Source organism: Macaca thibetana, chromosome 14, assembly GCF_024542745.1.
Source record: "Macaca thibetana thibetana isolate TM-01 chromosome 14, ASM2454274v1, whole genome shotgun sequence".
In the NCBI taxonomy this organism is placed as follows: Eukaryota; Metazoa; Chordata; class Mammalia; order Primates; family Cercopithecidae; genus Macaca; species Macaca thibetana.
The window spans coordinates 84,546,105-84,566,143 of record NC_065591.1 but is presented as its reverse complement, the minus strand read 5'-3'; the positions used below and the strand labels follow the sequence as shown (position 1 = coordinate 84,566,143).

The 20,039-nt window shown below is 39.8% G+C and overlaps 2 protein-coding genes across 2 annotated transcripts in view; both read right to left on the bottom strand.

Moving 5' to 3' along the window:
• Positions 1-12,709, bottom strand: part of CEP295 (centrosomal protein 295) — a 1,096,927-nt gene extending 1,084,218 nt beyond the window's left edge. The window contains exon 1 of the mRNA XM_050758898.1: positions 12,706-12,709. The gene's annotated coding sequence lies outside the window, so the exon portion shown is untranslated. The remainder of the gene's footprint in view (positions 1-12,705) is intronic.
• FAT3 (FAT atypical cadherin 3) overlaps positions 1-20,039 on the bottom strand; it is a 687,549-nt gene that overhangs the window by 280,161 nt on the left and 387,349 nt on the right. The gene's annotated exons all lie outside the window — the stretch shown is intronic.

Here is a 20,039-nt window from a genome sequence, read left to right as displayed (position 1 = left end):
AAAAAAAAGCAGTGGTTGCAATCCTAGTCTCTGATAAAACAGGCTTTAAACCAACAAAGATCAAAAGAGACAAAGAAGGCCATTACATAATGGTAAAGGGATCAATTCAACAAGAAGAGCTAACTATCCTAAATATATATGCACCCAATACAAGAGCACCCAGATTCATAAAGTTCTTAGAGACTTCAAAGAAACTTAGACTCCCACACAATAATAATGGGAGATGTTAACACTCCACTATCAACATTAGACAGATCAACGAGGCAGAAAGTTAACAAGGATATCCAGGAATTGAATTCAGCTCTGCACCAAGCAGACCTAACAGACATCTAGAGAACTCTCCACCCCAAATCAAGAGAATATACATTCTTCTAAGCACATCAAACTTATTCCAAAATTCACCACATAGTTGGAAGTAAAGCACTCCTCAGCAAATGTAAAAGAGCAGACATTATAACAAACTGTCTCTCAGACCACAGTGCAATCAAACTAGAACTCAGGATTAAGAAACTCACTCAAAACCACTCAGCTACATGGAAACTGAATAACCTGCTCCTGAATGACTACTGGGTACATAACGAAATGAAGGCAGAAATAAAGATGTGCTTTGAAACCAAGAGAACAAAGACACAACATACCAGAATCTCTGGGACACATATAAAGCAGTGTGTAGAGGGAAATTTATAGCACTAAGTGCCCACAAGAGAAAGCAGGAAAGATCTACAATTGACACCCTAACATCATAATTAAAAGAACTAGAGAACCAAGAGCAAACACATTCAAAAGCTAGCAGAAGGCAAGAAATAACTAAGATCAGAGCAGAACTGAAGGAGACAGAGACACACATACAAAAAAATCCTTCAAAAAAATCAATTAATCCAGGAGCTGGTTTTTTGAAAAGATCAACAAAACTGATAGACTGCTAGCAAGACCAATAAAGAAGACAAGAGAGAAAAATCAAATAGACTAAAAAAAAAAATGATAAAGGGATATCATCACCAATCCCACAGAAATACAAACTACCATCAGAGAATACTATAAACACCTCTACGCGAATAAACTAGAAAATCTAGAAGAAATGGACAAAATCCTGGACACACACACCCTCCCAAGACTAAATCAGGAAGAAGTTGAATCCCTGAATAGACCAACAACAGGCTCTGAAATTGAGGCAATAATTAATAGCCTACCAACCAAAAAAATTCCAGGACCAGATGGATTCACAGCTGAATTCTACCAGAGGTACAGAGAGGTGCTGGTACCATTCCCTCTGAAACTATTCCAATCAATAGAAAAAGAGGGGATCCTCCCTAACTCATTTTATGAGGCCAGCATCATCCTGATACCAAAGCCTGGTGGAGACACAACAATAAAAGAGAATTTTAGACCAATACCCCTGATGAACATCAATGCAAAAATCCTCACTAAAATACTGGCAAACTGAATCCAGCAGCACATCAAAAAGCTTATCTACCACGATCAAGTTGGCTTCATCCCTGGAATGCAAGGCTGGTTCAACATATGTAAATCAATAAACATAATCCATCATATAAAAAGACAAAAGCCACATGATTATCTCAATAGATGCAGAAAAGGCCTTCGACAAAATTCAACAGCCCTTCATGCTAAAAACTCTCAATAAACTAATTATTGGTGGGATGTATCTCAAAATAATAAGAGCTATTAATGACAAACCCACAGCCAATATCATACTGAATGGGCAAAAACTGGAAGCACTCCCTTTGAAAACTGGCACAAGACAGGGACGCCTTCTCTCATCCACTCCTATTTATCATAGTGTTGGAAGTTCTGGCCATGGAAATAAGGCAGGAGAAAGAAATAAAGGGTATTCAATTAGGAAAAGAGGAAGTCAAATTGTCCCTGTTTGCAGATGACATGAGTGTATATTTAGAAAACCCTATCATCTCAGCCCAAAATCTCCTTAAGCTTATAAGCAACTTCAGCAAAGTCTCAGGATACAAAATCAATGTGCAAAAATCACAAGCATTCTTATACACCAATAACAGACAAACAGAGAGCCAAATCATGAGTGAACTTCCATTCACAATTGCTTCAAAGAGAATAAAATACCTAGGAATCCAACTTACAAGGGATGTGAAAGACCTCTTCAAGGAGAACTACAAACCACTGCTCAACGAAATAAAAGAGGACACAAACAAATGGAAGAACATTCCATGCTCATGGATAGGAAGAATCAATATCGTGAAAATGGCCGTACTGCCCGAGGTAATTTATAGATTCAATGCCATCCCCTTCAAGCTACCAATGATTTTCTTCACAGAATTGGAAAAAAAAACTACCTTAAATTCCATATGGAACCAAAAAAAGAGCCTGCATTGCCAAGACAATCCTAAGCCAGAAGAACAAAGCTGGAGGCATCACGCTACCTGACTTCAAACTATACTACAAGGCTACAGTAACCAAAACAGCATGGTACTGGTACCAAAACAGAGATATAGACCAATGGAACAGAACAGAGCCCTCAGAAATAATACCACATATCTAAAACCATCTGATCTTTGACAAACCTCACAAAAAAAAGAAATGGGGAAAGGATTCCCTATTTAATAAATGGTGCTGGGAAAACTGGCTAGCCATATGTGGAAAGCTGAAACTGGATCCCTTCCTTACACTTTATACAAAAATTAATTCAAGATAGATTAAAGACTTAAATGTTAGACCTAAAACCATAAAAACCCTAGAAGAAAACCTAGGCAATACCATTCAGGACATAGGCATGGGCAAGGACTTCATGACTAAAATGCCAAAAGCAATGGCAACAAAAGCCAAAAATGACAAATGGAATCTAATTAAACTAAAGAGCTTCTGTACAGCAAAAGAAACTATCATCAGAGTGAACAGGCAACCTACAGAATGGGAGAACATTTTTACAATCTACCCATCTGACAAAGGGCTAATATCCAGAATCTACAAAAAACTTAAACAAACTTACAAGAAACAATCAAACAATCCCATCAAAAAGTGGGTGAAGGATATGAACAGACACTTCTCGAAAGAAGACATTTATGCAGCCAACAGACACATGAAAAAATGCTCATCACCACTGGCCATCAGAGAAATGCAAATCAAAACCATAATGAGATACCATCTCACACCAGTTAGAATGGCAATCATTAAAAAGTCAGGAAACAACAGGTGCTGGAGAGGATGTGGAGAAATAGGAATGCTTTTACACTGTTGGTGGGACTGTAAACTAATTCAACCATTGTGGAAAACAGTGTGGAGATTCCTCAAGGATCTAGAACTAGAAATACCATTTGACCCAGCCATCCCATTACTGGGTATATATCCAAAGGATTATAAGTCATGCTGCTATAAAGACACAAGCATGCATATGTTTATTGTGGCAGTATTGACAATAGCAAAGACTTGGAACCAACCCAAATGTCCACCAATGATAGACTGGATTAAGAAAATGTGGCACATATACACCATGGAATACTATGCAGCCATAAAAAGGATGAGTTCATGTCCTTTGTAGGGACATGGATGAAGCTGGAAACCATCATTCTGAGCAAACTATTGCAAGGACAGAAAACCAAACACTGCATATTCTCACTCATAGGTGGGAATTGAACAATGAGAATACTTGGACACAGCGTGGAGAACATCACACACTGGGGCCTGTTGTGGGGTTGGGGGAGTGGGGAGGCATAGCTTTAGGAGATATACCTAATGTAAGTGATGAGTTAATGGGTGCAGCACACCAAAATGGCACATGTATACATATGTAACAAACCTGCACATTGTGCACATGTGCCCTAGAACTTAAAGTATAATTAAAAAAAAGCCATTCCATTTATAATAGCATCAAAAATAATGAAATCCTTAGGAATTAAACAAATAAATTCATTGCTTGTACTCTGAAAACTATAAAACACTGTTGAAGGAAATTAAAGATGGCAAAGCAATGGCAAAACATTCCATCTTCAAAGATCAGAAGACTAAATATCGTTTGTTAAGATGTAATGCTTTCCAAATTGACCTAAAGATTAAATGCAATACTGACAACATTTTCCTGGCTTTCTAAAAAAGAAATTAACAACCTGGGCTGGGTCTGGTGGCTCACACCTGTAATCCCAGCACTTTGGGAGGCCCAGGTGGGTGGATCACCTGAGGTCAGGTGTTTGAGACCAGCCTGGCTAACATGGTGAAACCCTGTCTCTACGAAAAATACAAAAATTAGCCAGGCATGGTGGTGGGTGCCTATCATCCCAGCTACTTGGGAGGCTGAGGCAGGAGAATTGCTTGAACCCGGGAGGCAGAAGTTGCAGTGAGCCGAGATCGGGCCACTGCACTCCAGCTTGGGCAATAAGACCGAAACTCCATCTCAAAATAAATAAATATATAAAAATAATAAGAAAAGAAATTAACAAGCTGATTCTAAAATTCACATGAAAATACAAGGAACAAAATAGCCCAAACAATCCTAAAAAAGAACAAAGTTGATTGAGTCACTCATTCTGATTTCAAAACTTACAATAAAGGTATAATAATCAGAACAATTTCATAGTAGCACTAGAGTAGACATATAGTCCAATGAGACAGACCTTAGAAATAAATGTTTATATTTATAATCACCTGATTTCAACAAAGGTGCCAAGACAATTCAATGGGAATGGAATATATTGTATTGACATAACATATAGTTCTGGGACAACTAGATAGTCGTAAAAAAATGAATGAAGTTGGATCTCTACTCACATTATACAAAATAATTGACTCAAAGTGAATCATAGATCTAAATGTAAGAACGATGTAACTTTTGGAAGAAAATACAAGATTAAATCTTCATGACCTTGAGTTAGAAGCAAAGACTTCTCAGGTGTGACACCAAAAACACATGTGACAAAAGAAAGAAGATAAATTGGATTTCATCACAATTTTAAAACTTTTTTTCTTCAAATAACATCATCAAGAAAGTGAAAAGACAATGCATTGATCAGGAGAAATCATTTGCAAATCATAAATCATAAGAAGAATTTCTATCCAGAATACCAAATGAGCGGCTATATCTTAATAATAAAATGATGAACACGCTAATTAAAAAGTGGGCAAAGGATCTGAATAGACATTTTTCCAAGAAAGAAATACATATGGCTAATAAGCACATGAAAAGATACACAATGCCATTAGCCATGTGGGAAATGAAAATCAAAACCAAAATAAGATAAGACATTGAACATAGTAGGATGGCCAGAATCAAAATTAACAGATAATGATAAGTGTTGGTAAAAATGTTGGGAAATGGAACCCTCATACATTGCTGGGGAAATGCAAGAAGGTCCAGAACCTTTGCAAAATAGTCTGGCAGTTACTTAGAATGTTAATATCATGTAACTACATGACCTAGCAATTTCATACCTATGTATATTCCTAAGAGGAATGAAAATACGTATTCACACAAAAACTAGTACATGAATGTTCATAGCAGTATTATTTATAATAGCCAAAAAACATGGAAACAGTCCCAATATCCATCAACTGATGAATGAAGAAATAAAACATGGTATATCTATATCATGGAATATTATTCTGCAATATGAAAGAATGAAATACTGATACACTCTGCAATATTAATGAGCCCTGAAAACATGCTAAGTGAAAGAAGCTGGTCATAAAAGATTATATATTGTATGATTCCATTTATATGAAATGTCCACAGTAGGCAAATGTACAATGACAGAAAATAGACATATGGTTGCTGGAGTCTGGGGGGGATTAAAGGAAAATGGGAAGTGACTGATAACGGATACAAGGTTGCCTTTTGGGGTGATAACATGTTCTAAAATTGTGGTGACAGATGCACAATTCTGTGAATATACTAAAAATCACTGAATTGTACATTTTAAAAGGCAAGCAAATGAACAACACACATCCTCTATCACTTATTTTACTCCCCAAACACCAATGATCAGTTCCCAGTACAGTTGTCTGATACCCTGATGAGGAGAGCTCTTAGGGATTCAGATGTCCCATTTTCCCAGGCCAGCTCCAAAACAGAGGCTACAAGATGGGGTTTGGAGAGTAATCCCAGAGGAATAAAGACAGAAGAGAGTTGGTGGGTAATTAAATATGCATACATACATGCTCATGTGATTTTAAAAAGTAAATACTGAAAAATAGTGATTATAACAAGCATCAGCACAAGTTTTCATTCTCATCACTTTTAAATTAATCCAGAGTTGGGTTAGAGGCTAATTTTGTTATTTCTAAACTTAGCTTTTTAAAAAAGTAATTAACCACTTTTGAACTCCATAGTCTCATTCTCAAAATTGACATTTTAAAATGAACTCTATTTTTCCTAAGTCCTAAATAGAAGGTAGAGTGATTTGTAATTCTACAAATGAGGAGAATCAAGAGCCTAGAAGTCACACCTGTGAATAGCCTCATCTGGTGAGTTCCAAAGTCTTCCTGACCAAAGGAGGGAAAGAGGCATTATTCTAAACAATATTAGGATGGACAGAATGAAAAAGCTGCACATGTGGAGCCCACTGAATACTTGAACATGATCTGCAGGAAACTCTGATCTTAGGATCCAAGGTTTTAAAGAACTTAAGTGATTCCAAATTTAGGAGATACTTTCAGTGTGGTAGGTAAGGAAGGTTTATTCTACAATCCCATCCTACCTATCAAACCGCATTACTCAGTCTTTTCCTCCAAACACCGGCATAGTACACATGCATACTGAATTAGTTATCACCATTTCCCACACATCTTCCCACCCTTGTGCCCTTGCTCACCCCATTCCCTGTGCCTGAAGTATCCTTTCAGGGTTCTACCTCCACCTGTCAAAACTGCATCCATCCTTCCGGATCCATCCTGAATGCCACTATCTTTCAGGAAGCTTCTCCTGATTCCTCCATCCACTGCCATCGCTCCCACCTGCAAACTTCACACAGCACTTCCTTCAGACGTATTTTATTTAATTATATGTTGCAGTACAGTATAAATTGTCCCCACACTAGAATTTAAGTGAGCAAGGGGTGGCTCCAGCAAAGAGAACACCATCACTTTTCTCCACCACAACTTGTGTTATTTCTATTCAATCAATCTTTATCAACTCAATTCCCCACATATTAAACAATGGTCTTCTGATTGAATTGCATAGAAATCCTGGTTTTATTCAGATAAAGAAGTCCCAGCTCTTATTTCTTAATTTTTCTTACTCTGCTGTATCTATATTCCCCAATGAACCAGCATTCTAAGTCCTGCTATATTCTCCAACTTTCTCTTATTCTTCTAATTGAGAAAAAAAATCTACCAGCAAAACTGATCAAATGATTTCTTGTCATTCTCATTATTGGGCATGGGCCCTGAGCCAGTTTGCAAAGTGCGGGATTTTCACAGGGGTGAGGTGGAGAGATAAGTAACCAATTGTCATTTCTGTAGCTATTCTGGGACAAAGAGACAAAATGTGTAGTATGAAACTGAAAAGGCTTTGTATGGAAAAACACTATTACAAGTAAAACAAGGAAAGAAAAACACAGAGATGCTATCACCCTGTGTTAATTCTGAACACAGGAAGACAATAAAATAGTTATTAAATGTTCCCAATGTGCCTAGTACTACATTAATTAAGCACTATTTATGTATTGTCTTATTGTCTCTTTTAATCCTAATGGGGTTGCTGTTAGGTAGGTCCTACATTCTCCCCTCATTTGGAAGGTCAAGAAACTGAAGCACAAAAAAGTTAAGAAACTTACTAAAGGGGTATGCAGTGAGAGCGAATGTGCTTGTCAAGTTTTCTTCCACAGTATCAACTTCTCCATTCTTCTTTCTTATAAGGTGTACAGATGTCCGGCCTTTTTGGCCTTTTTAGAATATTTTCAGAATAACCTCCACTGAAATCACTGCAATTTTATTTCCTCCCTCCCCCTATTATTCCTATACCACTGGAGTATATCAAGAAATAGAAGGGTGGGGTGGGGTACAGTGGTTCACGCCTGCAATCCCAGCACTTTGGGAGTCTAAAGCAGATGGATCCCTTAAGGCCAGGAGTTCGAGACCAGCCTGGCTAACATGGTGAAACCCTGTCTCTACTAAAAATACAAAAGTTAGCTTGGCCTGTAGTCTCACCAACTTGGGATGCTGAGGCACAAGAATTGCTTGAACCCGGGAGGTGGAGGTTGCAGTGAGTCAAGGTCACACCACTATCGTCCACCCTGGGAGACAGAGCAAAAGCCTGTTTCAAAAAAGGCTGGGCACAGTGGCTTATGCCTGCAATCTCAATAATTTGGAAGGACGAGTGAGAGGAAGGAGGAGCTTGAGCTCAGTAGTTTGAGATCAGCTTGGGTGACATCGCGAGACCCTGTCTCTGTAAGAAAAAAAGAAATTAACCAGGCATGGTGATGTGGTCCCAGGGACTCCAGAGGCTGAAGATGGAGGATCACTTGAGCCCAGGAGGTCAAGGCTAAAGTGAGCTATGATTGTGTCACTGCACTCCAGTCTGGGTGACAGAGTGAGACTCTGTCTCTTAAAAAAATAAATAAATAGAAAGAGGATAGTCACTTAATAATAATCTTCTTGTATGGCTGTTTACTAATTTTTCCCTGAACTAGGGAAAAATGTTTTTGAAGATCAGAGGCAATAATATGGCCAGCAGAACAGGACAAATGAAAGATTCAAAGTCAAAGAAAGAAACTTGGTTTAATTCGTCCTTAATCTTGGGCTTGGGGATATTCTCCTATAAACACTAAATGTGTTCAGACAAGAACATCTTACAGGAGACGGCAGAGGATTCAGCCTGCTGCAGTCTTTACACATTCAATTATCCCTTCCACAAATGTCAAAGTGCCTACTGTGTGCCAGTCACTGTAAGTAAGCAGGATGAACATGGTCTTTGTTCTGTGAAGCTTGTAGGAGTGAGGGAAAGAAAACACTAAAGAAATATTTGAACTATATCATTTCAATTATGATAAGTGCAAAAAAGAAATGGAAGATTCTTTGGGATTATATAAAAACGAACCCAAGCTGATCTGAGATGCCAGAGAAAGCTCCCCTGAGGACAAGAGGCTTAAACTGAGTTTTTAAAGGTAAAAGATGGGATATCTGAAGCCTGTAACTTAGAAGGAAAAAGTGAAAAACAACACTCGAAAGTCTAAAAAAGGAAGTTGGGCCTAAATACTGGTCAACTGATTCAACTTAAAGACAGTTTTTAAGGAGTGCAGCTTAATACTTTAAAAATGAGTATTACAACATAAATAAACATTACCAAAGCATTTTCAGATAAAACACAAACCTGTTTGAAGGCCTGTGTAGAATTTATTAGAATTAGTTGACAAAGTCCTGGTTGTGTCTAAAAAATTTTAAAAGAAATAAACGTCCTTAAGAAAAATTTGTGTATGACAAAAAGCTACATATCGGCTAGATGCTCAATAAAAATTTTCTGCAAGGGTAACTGAAATACCCCTTCTCATGTGAATTTTATTGCTAATTTAATTTAATCATTTAATTCAGCAAATCCCTTTTACAAATGTACTAGTAAATGTCACCTCAATCAAAATTAAATTACCTTAAATTTTCACATAATATCGACTTACTTAAGTTTGTATTATGAAGAAAAAAACTCAAAAGGAATCTGCTTAAAAATGCTTTGTGCAGTATCAATGTACAAAAATGAGAAGCCTGAACGGGAATTTATTTCTAGAATTATTGATGAAGTTTCAAACTTAATAAATAAATCTTAATTTTATTTACTAACAAAAAAATAGCTTTAGTCTGCCTATTTCAAGTAGTTTTATGTAAATTATCCAATGTCTGAACTCCACAAAGTGATAACATAGGATACAGCTTCCAAGCCTATTTGTAGAGTATAACTGAAACTACATCAATAAGAAATGATATGCTTAAATCATAGACACACACACACAAACATAGTATATCCTTCTAGTTTACTCTCTTATTCACAAGATGAAAAGTCTTATTTGCAGGTTGATAGTTGTTGGTTTTCACTTTCATATTTGATCTTTAGGTTACTTTTAATTGCAAAACTTGCTTTGATACCAAAATACATTGTTTTGTTGAGCACTTAATTCAGCTTAGACAACACCCAAGCTATAATGAGCTTTTGGTATGCTTGTTTTTCATAAATTCAAAAGCTAAATCCAAATTCAAATTCCACCAGGGATTTGTATAGTACACATTTAAAACATAGGTTAACATGCAAACTAATGTGCATTACATCAAATATACACACACTGTCAAAGACACCAAAAAAATAGATACAGCCACTTGCAAATTCCAAACAGGTTTTAACCCACATTCATACTAAATACTAGTCAGAGACTCCCCTCCCCCATTTTGAGCCTCTGTAAGCACTTTGCTATTATCAAGGAATGACTTAAAAGTTTGCTTCTGCTACAGAAGTGGCACAGAGACACAATGGAGCAAAAGCGTCCATCGTTCACTAGAGTTCTGACGACTGAACCACCCACAGTTAATTATTCAGCAATCATGAATAAATATCAGTAAAAAAGAAATCACCTCTTTGCTTTGTAAATGCTCAAGAGTACAATACACAAAATTCATATAAAGAGCAAAACAGCTGCATTCATAAACAGCAGCATTCATAAACCATGGCCACAGAAATGCAAAATTCGGGAGTATCTCTGAGAAAGACTCCTGTTTATCTATAGGTTCTCTCTTTCTTGCTCTGTGCCATGATACTGTAGCCTCCAGAAGCCTAGCCATGGCACCAGTATGCTTACTAAGTCTTCCCAGCAGGCCCCCGCAAAAAGAGGTTCTCAATGTTCCCTGGCTGACTCCTTGAAGTTCCTTCCACCCTTCCAGACAGACATGCTGTTCCCTAGGCAATGATGGCTGCAGTGGAATATTGCTGTGTTGCATGCGAGTATTATTATTATTATTATTGCTGAATTCAGGACTATATTTTCATGGAGAATATTATCTCACTATTTATTAGGTTTTTATCAGTTCTGTGATTTGCATAGGCATAATTACCCAGGAATACTACTATACAATCAGCCAGCCCATTCTAAAAGCTGTATCCTGTTTCACTGTGCAGTTGAGAAAGAGTAGCTGAAGAAATTCTGGAGTATAAAGCAAGAAGAAGAAACAAGCAGAAAATATATAACCTGCAAACTCACATATTTCACACCCAAGCAGGTTTTTTCCATTTAGTTTTCTATTAAAAACCGAGTAATTGCAATATGAAAGCGTGAACACAAGGCTGAAAAGTAACAACTAACAGCATATCATTCCATAAGGAGTTGAAAATGAAAAGTAAATTAACTGAGCATTAACAAGTATCAATATCCTGGTAACATAAAACCCATCAGAACTCATGTGTGTAATATTGCCTCAAACAACTCACTAGAAATGGAAATAAAATGCATTAAATTAATGTTTGAAGATTCTAAGGTTAGAGAATTGATATTTGTTCACAGCAAAAAGGCAGTGATGACTCAGCTCTTTCAGATATATGTGAAATTTGTTACACTTATCCATGTATCATAATCTTATGGTTCCTGCAGGGATCCTAGCTTTTAATTTCCTGAACATACTTAAACCCTCCACCACAGTGTTGGATGTCATGGTATTTGTAGTATTTCATTTTAAGATTAAAAAAAAGTTCAAGAAATGGAAGGTACTCTATTTACTTGACCACAAATCTAAGGAAATTTAGGTAGATATGATAGATGCCACGTCAAAGTCTTATCAGGACAAAGGAAATTGGAAAGGGTTATAGAAAGGGGAAAGTGGTAATATTAAAGGTATATAGAAAACTGGCCTCAACATTAATCAGCAAGAAAAGTAAAGTGCTGCCTTTTCCATTTTAAAGGTAAATGAGAAATTGGTAACAATTTTATGACTAAATAATGTGACTCATGTGGAAAGAACAGATTATAATATCATATAGCACATAAAATATGGGTACCATTTTAATTACATGGTATTCATAAGGATGCTCAGCATTTGAATTGTTTATCCTACTATGAAATACATGTTTAAAATATAGTTCTACTTGGTTGGTTTGTTTTACAACTGAACAGCAAAACAATAATTATCCCTTCATACATGCAAGAAACTACTAAACATTTGCTTTAAAGCTAGTTTGAAACAGTGGGGGAAGGCAGATAAAGTCCTCTCAGAAGACAAAATATTCTGTTATTAACCAAATGCTATATTAAAATTTCTCTAGTTCATTAAAAAAAAAATCAATGTAATTGCTGTCTTGTTTCTTTACTCAGATGGATTACAGATGAAGTCCACTAACTGCATGATTTTGGGCAAGTCATTGCCCTCAACCCCCCTTTCTTAGTCTCCTCTGTCAGAAGCCAGGCTACTTTACCGATCAGGGTGATGCCTGAACTGGTGAGAGGCTGCAAGGGAAATCATATCATAAGGTAAATTCCAGTGAGTATTTTCACTGATCACCAATAAAAATTTCAAAGCATCACAGAAAATTCAAATCTACCAAAATATGAATGGTTTTCCAACTGAAATCTTTCAACCAAGGGTACAAACATTAGGATAGACTATTTAGGTGAACACTACGGACGTCCATGGGTTGTGATGGTTAGTGATACCTATTCATGGCTAATGGTGAGGTGGCGTGGAACAGAGAAGATGAAGATGTAGGGAGGCACTAATGCTCCTCCGAAATCTCTCCAAGTGTCAGAGTCATGATAATGACCATTGCCCCCCAGCCACCTTCACTGTCTTGGGCAGGGGACCCATAGTGGGTCAGATGATAAGAAATCAAAGTGAGGTGTGGGCACTTCCCACCCCCATCTACTCCAAAGCCTATACAAAATAGTTAAGAAACAGGCTTGTGATTTTGACAGAACCAGCTTTGAGTGCTAGTTCCACAGTTTACTGATTTTGTGCCTCGAACAAATCAGTCGGCCATTTTGAGTCTCAGATTCCTGAATTCTAAGATGTGATTTAATTATAGCAACCTCAGGAAACAGTAGTGAGGATTAAATGAAACCACGCACATAAAAAAAAATAGCAGAATGACTGACACCGAGACAGCACTCAACAAATGAGAGTGCTTTTATCATTGCTATTATCATCTTCAGCAAGTGGAGACATTTGCTCATCGGTGAGCTGGAAAGACAAGATGGGAGAGCAGAAGCAGCCCCAAAGCAGCGCACCTCTCCTGCATGCCTGAGCTGCAGGCAAAGCCCAGGTACTGTCTAAAGGGTGCCAGCTCTCTAACCTGGCTAAGTCTCTATTCTCCTAGAAGGTCATACATGCTGCATTCTCCTCCAGGCAGAAGGAGGGATGCTTGCAAACCAACAACCTGGTAGGGATGATGTGGCTTCCTTACAAATGACAATAGAATTTTCTCCCCAGTAATTTTTTAAAAGTAAAACCCCATTAGTAAACTCCTGGGACAGAAGCATTAGGCACAAACACTGCCGTAACAGAAACTGCATATCTAGTTTGATGGTGAAAACACTGGAATGCTTTCCTGACTTTACAGAAATAAGTATAACATAAACCAGGAGGGAGTCAAGGACTAGGGCTCAGTCACCAATTGTTGACAGTCTAATGAGGGAAAAACACCAAAGTTTTATAATACCCTAACTCACTCAGCTTGCAAATGAGGAGACAACATGAGTTTTCGATTAAAGGATGACATTCTGTGCTCACTGAATTTGCTGTCTGCCACATTCAATCACATTTTTTCTGACTGGTCACCCATTCTGAAGTCAGATGCTTGCAAGCAATCTGGCAAAGGGGCCCTCGCCAGGAGTATTACACATCCATCACTGAACCAGGGGCAAAAGACTGGGGACACTTTTGGCAGCAGACCAGGCTCTGCCAATAAATAGGGATTGACTTGGGGAAGAACTACTCTCCCCAAATCTTCTCATTTGTTAAAAAAAAAAAAAGAGAGAGAGAGACAATCATAGCTTTTTATTGCGTTATCTTGAGGTTTAATTTTGTGATATCTGTAAGAGTACACAAAGTAATCTGTAAGTGACCTAAGTGATTTTAACTATTATTATTCCATTTATCCCTCTCAGAGGAAACTTCTCTGAATTTCCAAACCGTATTAGTCCCCTCTCTCCTTAAATCTTCCTTATGGAAGCCCCTTGTTTTCCCCATTATATACTAATGTGTATGCTTATATAAGGACCTTTTCCCCACCAGATAATTACTTGTCCCAGGGCAGAGGTCATGCCTGTCTTGCTCATCACTGTTCTTCTATGCTCATGGCTGAGTTAGAGTGGGTACCTATGGGATAAATGCCCATTGGCCCCATCACTCTGCAGCCCACCTGGAAGTGAGAGAAGGATCATCATCCAGAGTGAGGCTCCATCATGGCCTCCTCTGACACATGTGCTGCCCATTTACAGCCTCAGTGATAAGAGGGAAGGATGTTTTGACATTTGCACAAGAGACAATAAGGATTTGTCAAGTCCTTCTTGTCTGTCAGAGTAGGTGTTGTGTAGGAATTCAAAAGAAGATGTAATCCACGCTCCTGCCTTGTAGGAAGTCTATGACTGAGATTCTAAGTGCAGGAGGAAGGACACAGTAATGATGCTGGAGGTACTGGGGAAGGCTTCACCAGGACACAAATCTGTTTTAGCTTTATACACTAAGAACAGCACCTATCCTAGGCCAGGCACTACCTAGTGCTTCCTGTACATACCTTGTTTTCATCTTCATAAGCATCATGCAGAAGGCATTACATTTACAGATGAGGAAACATAACTCAAAATGGTTAAGTAATTTGTTCATGGGCACTCAGCTAATGTCTAGCAGAGCCCACAGATGAACCTGGACCTGCCTGATCTTGAATTCTTTGCTCCAACCATTACCAAACATCACTCCTTCCTTGGTTGGGCTGAGATGTAGCTGTGCCATGCCAGGAAGGGGCTCAGAGGAGCAAAGATCAGCCCTCTTGGAAGCCAAAGCTGCTGTTGGGAGTAGGGCAAAGTGATACAGGATGGGTATAGACAGAGTAAGGTGACACAGGATGTGTATAGACATTGGGGTCAATTACTAAAAGCAGTGAGTACCAAAATACCTATATCTAGTTTAAGGAGAGGAAGGAAATTCTGTATTTGGAAGAGTAATGTGGTCATGCAAGACAGCATGAGTTGGCCTAGGGGATAATCTGTGAGACTGGAGACTACCCAGGGAGGATTATAGACTAATCACCTGCAGAAAAGATAATTCTTGTGTCATTTATTTCCTCACAATTCACAGCCTACTACTGTAGATGTAGAAGGTAGTAAGAACTAATTAAATATAATTAAGTTTATAAGGTTATTCCATATTCCCTGACTACTGAGTCATAATTAAAAAGAAGAAAATAATCTCTATTCAGCAAACTGGTCCATATATATTAGCATCTGCCTTTTTACAAAGCACTTTTTGCATGTTTTGATATCTGCTCAGCAGTATTACTATGGGAGATAAACTCTCAAAAAGTTCCCTCCTGTTTGGTAATACAGAAAACTCATTAGCATAGCTGATGGGCACTCATGAAAGAAAACGGAACCCTTGAACACATACAAATGTTGACGAGGACCTCAAAAATATGCATGTGACATCCATTTCAGTGCAAATGAAAGCTGTGTTGGTGCCCGCTTCACAGGAAAATGATGATGCACATTACAGTATTTTGAATATAAGTAGTTGGGAGGGAATTTTACACTGAGCATGAAGGGAAAGACAAAATATGCATCCCAGTTTGTTTTCAGGGTCCAGAACATAAGAATCCAGTCCCAGTGCAAACAGAGATCCTGGAATGGCTAAAAGTCAGAAAAGAAGAATGCATTTTAAAAGCACATGTTGTTGTTCTTTCTTGGTTTTCGGTATTATATTTCCAATGCTAGTTACTTAAGAGCAATCTGGTGATCTGTTTACAGCTGTTCAACTTCACAAACATGTAATAGACACCCACTCTGCACAAAGCCTGATGTTAAGTGTTGTGACAATCCAAAGATGAAGCAAGACATGGAAGCATAAAGAAATAAATGGCACAGAAGTACACCCAAGTGAGGACTCTGACAGAAGACAAATAAAGACATAAAGCCAAATATCTAATGATCGGAATGAAATCTAAATTTTGAAATCAAAATGAAATCAAATTTGTCAGACATGTGGAACTTGAGAAATTCCAGTACCTTGCTGAAATCAAGGCATAATTTTATTTCATAGGGCTTTAATAAAAAGCAAAAATCTTTTACTGAAATAATCAAGCAATTAATCTTGAGAATTACAGATGAACACAGTTCATTATTCTTCCCTCATCTACACTTTGGTGAGTTAAGGCTTTTGGCCTTATTCATATACAATCTAGTCTCTCTGAAAGAAGCAGAAGTTACTATGAAATTGCATGCCCCTAGAAATGCTTTTCCCAGGGCAGCACATGACAGGAATAGCAGCCACAGTGTAGAGGGGGCAGTAGCAGAGAGTTGAAGAAAATCTGTAATTCTCACTAATGACTTGGAAGCCCAGTGAAGCTTACCAAACTTCAGGAATTACTGAGAAAACATAAGCTATCACAACATGACTTCTGTACATTTATTCTGATTAGTAAAGTTTGGGTTAAATGATTTATCACCCTATCTCACAGTGTACATACTGAAAGTAATGAAGTCTTTGCAATATGAACGTTCCGTATGCATGAGGCTATTAAATCTTTGTTGAGAAGCATGTAGAAGCTGCAAGGATGATTACTTTAGTTTTGGGCTGATATCTGGCAGGCCTAACAAATACATGAAATGAAAATTTACCAACCCTGATTCCACCAAATCCTTTGTTCACAGGACACAGAAAGCTTGTCCTACTTTATTCTTTTTGGAATAAGCCTAATGCACATCTACTATCCAGAGATCAAAGAAGCAACCACTTTTAGGCTGGAATAGATTATAGTAGCTGTTTAACAACAACGCAAAAAGGCAGAAGGGTAAGTCCTTTCAGGAAGCACTGAGTAGGTGGATCATCAATGCCTCTGCGATATGCTGCATACTTCAGCCACATTTGCATCCCTAAAGATTCTTGCAGGAACATGACATCAGCCAGTGAAGCTGTAGGGTGATAGAATACTTTGTAGCGTAGACTCAAAAGTCGAACTGCCTGGGTTCAAATTCTGGCACCACTTGTCATCATCTGTCATCTTGAACAGGCTAATCTGCCAACCTGTTCCTGTCTCCCCATCAGCAAAATTGGGATAAAAATAGATGTAAAAATTAAATAAGGTAGGCCAGGTGAGGTGGTTCACACCTGTAATCCCAGCACTTTGGGAGGGCGAGGCAGGCAGATCACCTGAGGTCAGGAGTTCAAGACCAGCCTGGCCAACATGGTGAAACCCTGAAGTAAACCCTCTACTGAAAACCCTAACCCTCTACTAAAAATACAAAAATTAGCCTGTCGTGGTGGTGGGCACCTGTAATCCCAGCTACTCGGGAGGCTGAGGCAGGAGAATTGCTTGAACCCTGGAGGCGGATGTTGCAGTGAGCCGAGATTGCGCCACTGCACTCCAGACTGGATGACAAGAGTGAAACTCCAACTCAAAACAACAACAAAAAATTAATTAAGGTAATACACATAAGCAGTTAGGCCTATGCTGTGCCTAAAATGTTAACTCAATAAATGTCAGCTTCCTCTTACTGAGGGAGAGGCAGATTCAAGTATGTTCTAAACACCCGGCTGGAACATTAGTCTTCCAAAGCCCCAAATACACAAAAGGCACGCAGCAGTAGATGTTAAGTACTAGCCATTTTGAAATCGGGACCTGGCTGCACTGCTGTTTTTTAATGTGAACTTTCAGAGGGAATGAAGCTTTGGAACTAATGATGTTTATTTCAACACTAAGCTCTGGTGCAGAAGGACAAACAGAGAACTAGACTTCCGAGCTACATAAGCTTATTCTGTATATAATAGGTTCCATTCTAAAATTCCACACATTTATTATGCCTCTACCTCCAACTTTATGTCCTTCATCAATCCCCTCCTCCTAGTCACACTATCTCCCTACCACAGGCATGCCTTGCGTCGTATGCTTTGGTTTTTGAGACACAGTCTTACTCTGTCATCCAGGCTGGAATGCGATGGTGTGTGCGACTCCTGCTCACTGCAACCTCCATGTCCTGGTGAGAGGTGACAACGTGCTAGCAGCCCTTGCTCTCGGGGCCTCCTCGGCCTCAGCGTCCACTCCGGTGGCGCTTGAGGAGCCCTTCAGCCCTCCACTGCACTTTAGGAGCCCCTTTCTGGGCTGCCTGAGGCCAGAGCCGGCTGCCTCTGCTTGTGGGGAGGTATGGAGGGAGAGGCACAGGCGGGAACTGGGCCAGCGAGAGTTCACGGTGGGCGGGCTCGGCTGGGCGGGCCCAGCACTTGGAGAGGCTGGCCGGGTCTGCCGGCCCAGGCAGTGAGGGGCTTAGCACCCGGGCCAGCAGCTGCAGAGGGTGCGCCGGGTCCCCCAATGCACCGTGCTCAAGTTCTCGCGGGGCCTCAGCTGCCTCCCAGCCCGGCAGGGCTCGGGACCAGCCCGCCATGTCCGAAACCCCCACCCGCCCCCCCACGGTGGGCTCCCAAGCCGCCTGAGCGGCTTGAGCCTCCCCTCCGAGCACCGCCCCCTGCTCCGAGGCGCTGGGTCCCATCAACGGCCTAGGGGCTGAGGAGTGCTGGTGCAGCTCAGAACTGGCAGGCAGCTCCACCTGCAGCCCCAGTGCAGGATCCACTAGGTGAAGCCAGCTAGGCTCCTGAGTCTGGTGGGGACTTGGAGAACCTTTATGTCTAGCTAAGGGATAGTAAACGCACCAGTCAGCACTCTGTCTAGCTCAGGGTTTGTAAAGACACCAATCAGTACTCTGTATCTAGCTAACCTAGTGGGGACTTCCAGAAGTTTTCTGTCTAGCACTCTATGTCTAGCCAAAGGATTGTGAATACACCAATCAGCACCCTGTATCTAGCTCAAGGTTTGTAAATACACCAATCAGTACTCTGTATCTAGTTAAACTAGTGTGGACTTGGAGAACTTTTATGTCTAGCTCAGGCACTATAAAACGGACCAATCAGCTCTTTGTAAAATGGACCAATCAGCTCTCTGTAAAATGGATCAATCAGCAGGATGTGGGTGAGGTCAGATAAGGAAATAAAAGCAGGCTGCCCAAGCCAATTAGTGGCAACCCGCTTGGGTTCCCTTCCACACTGTGGAAGCTTTGTTCTTTTGCTCTTTGCAATAAATCTTGCTGCTGCTCACTCTTTGAGTCTACACTGCCTTTATGAGCTGTAACACTCACTGTGAAGGTCTGCAGCTTCACTCCTGAAGCCAGCGAGACCACAAACCCACCAGGAAAAACTAACAACTCCAGACCTGCCGCCTTTAAGATCTGTAACACCTCCAAGGTCTGCAGCTTCACTCCTGTCAGCAAGACCACGAACCCACCAGAAGGAAGAAGCTCCAGACACATCTAAACGTCTGAAGGAACAAACTCCAGCCACACCATCTTTAAGAACTGTAACACTCACCGCGAGCGTCCACTGCTTCATTCTTGAAGTCAGCCAGACCAAGAACCCACCAATTCCAGACACAGTGGGTTCAAGCGATTCTCCTGCCTCAGCCTCCCTAGTAGCTGGGATTACAGGCACCTGCCACCACACTCAGCTAATTTTTGTATTTTTAGTAGAGACAGGGTTTCACCATGTTGGCCAGGCTGGTCTCAAACTCCTGACCTCAGGTGATCCACTCGCCTTGGCCTCGCAAAGTGCTGGGATTACAGGGGTGAGTCACTGCACCTGGCATCCTATGCTTTTTTATTTTATGATGCCTGTGTGGAATGTTTTTTGCCTGTTTTTACTCTCATCTCCACTCTTGCCCCCACCTTCACTTCCTCCTCCCATAGCAGCTAGATGGCCTTTTAAAAAATAGTTGGTTCATATCACTCCCCACTTAAAAAAACCTTCTCTGGCTTCTTGTCGCACTTATAATAAAATCTAAACTCCCATATGCTCCATCCCTTCCTCCATCTCTGATGACATCTCTCCCCTGACTCCTGTCTCAGAGG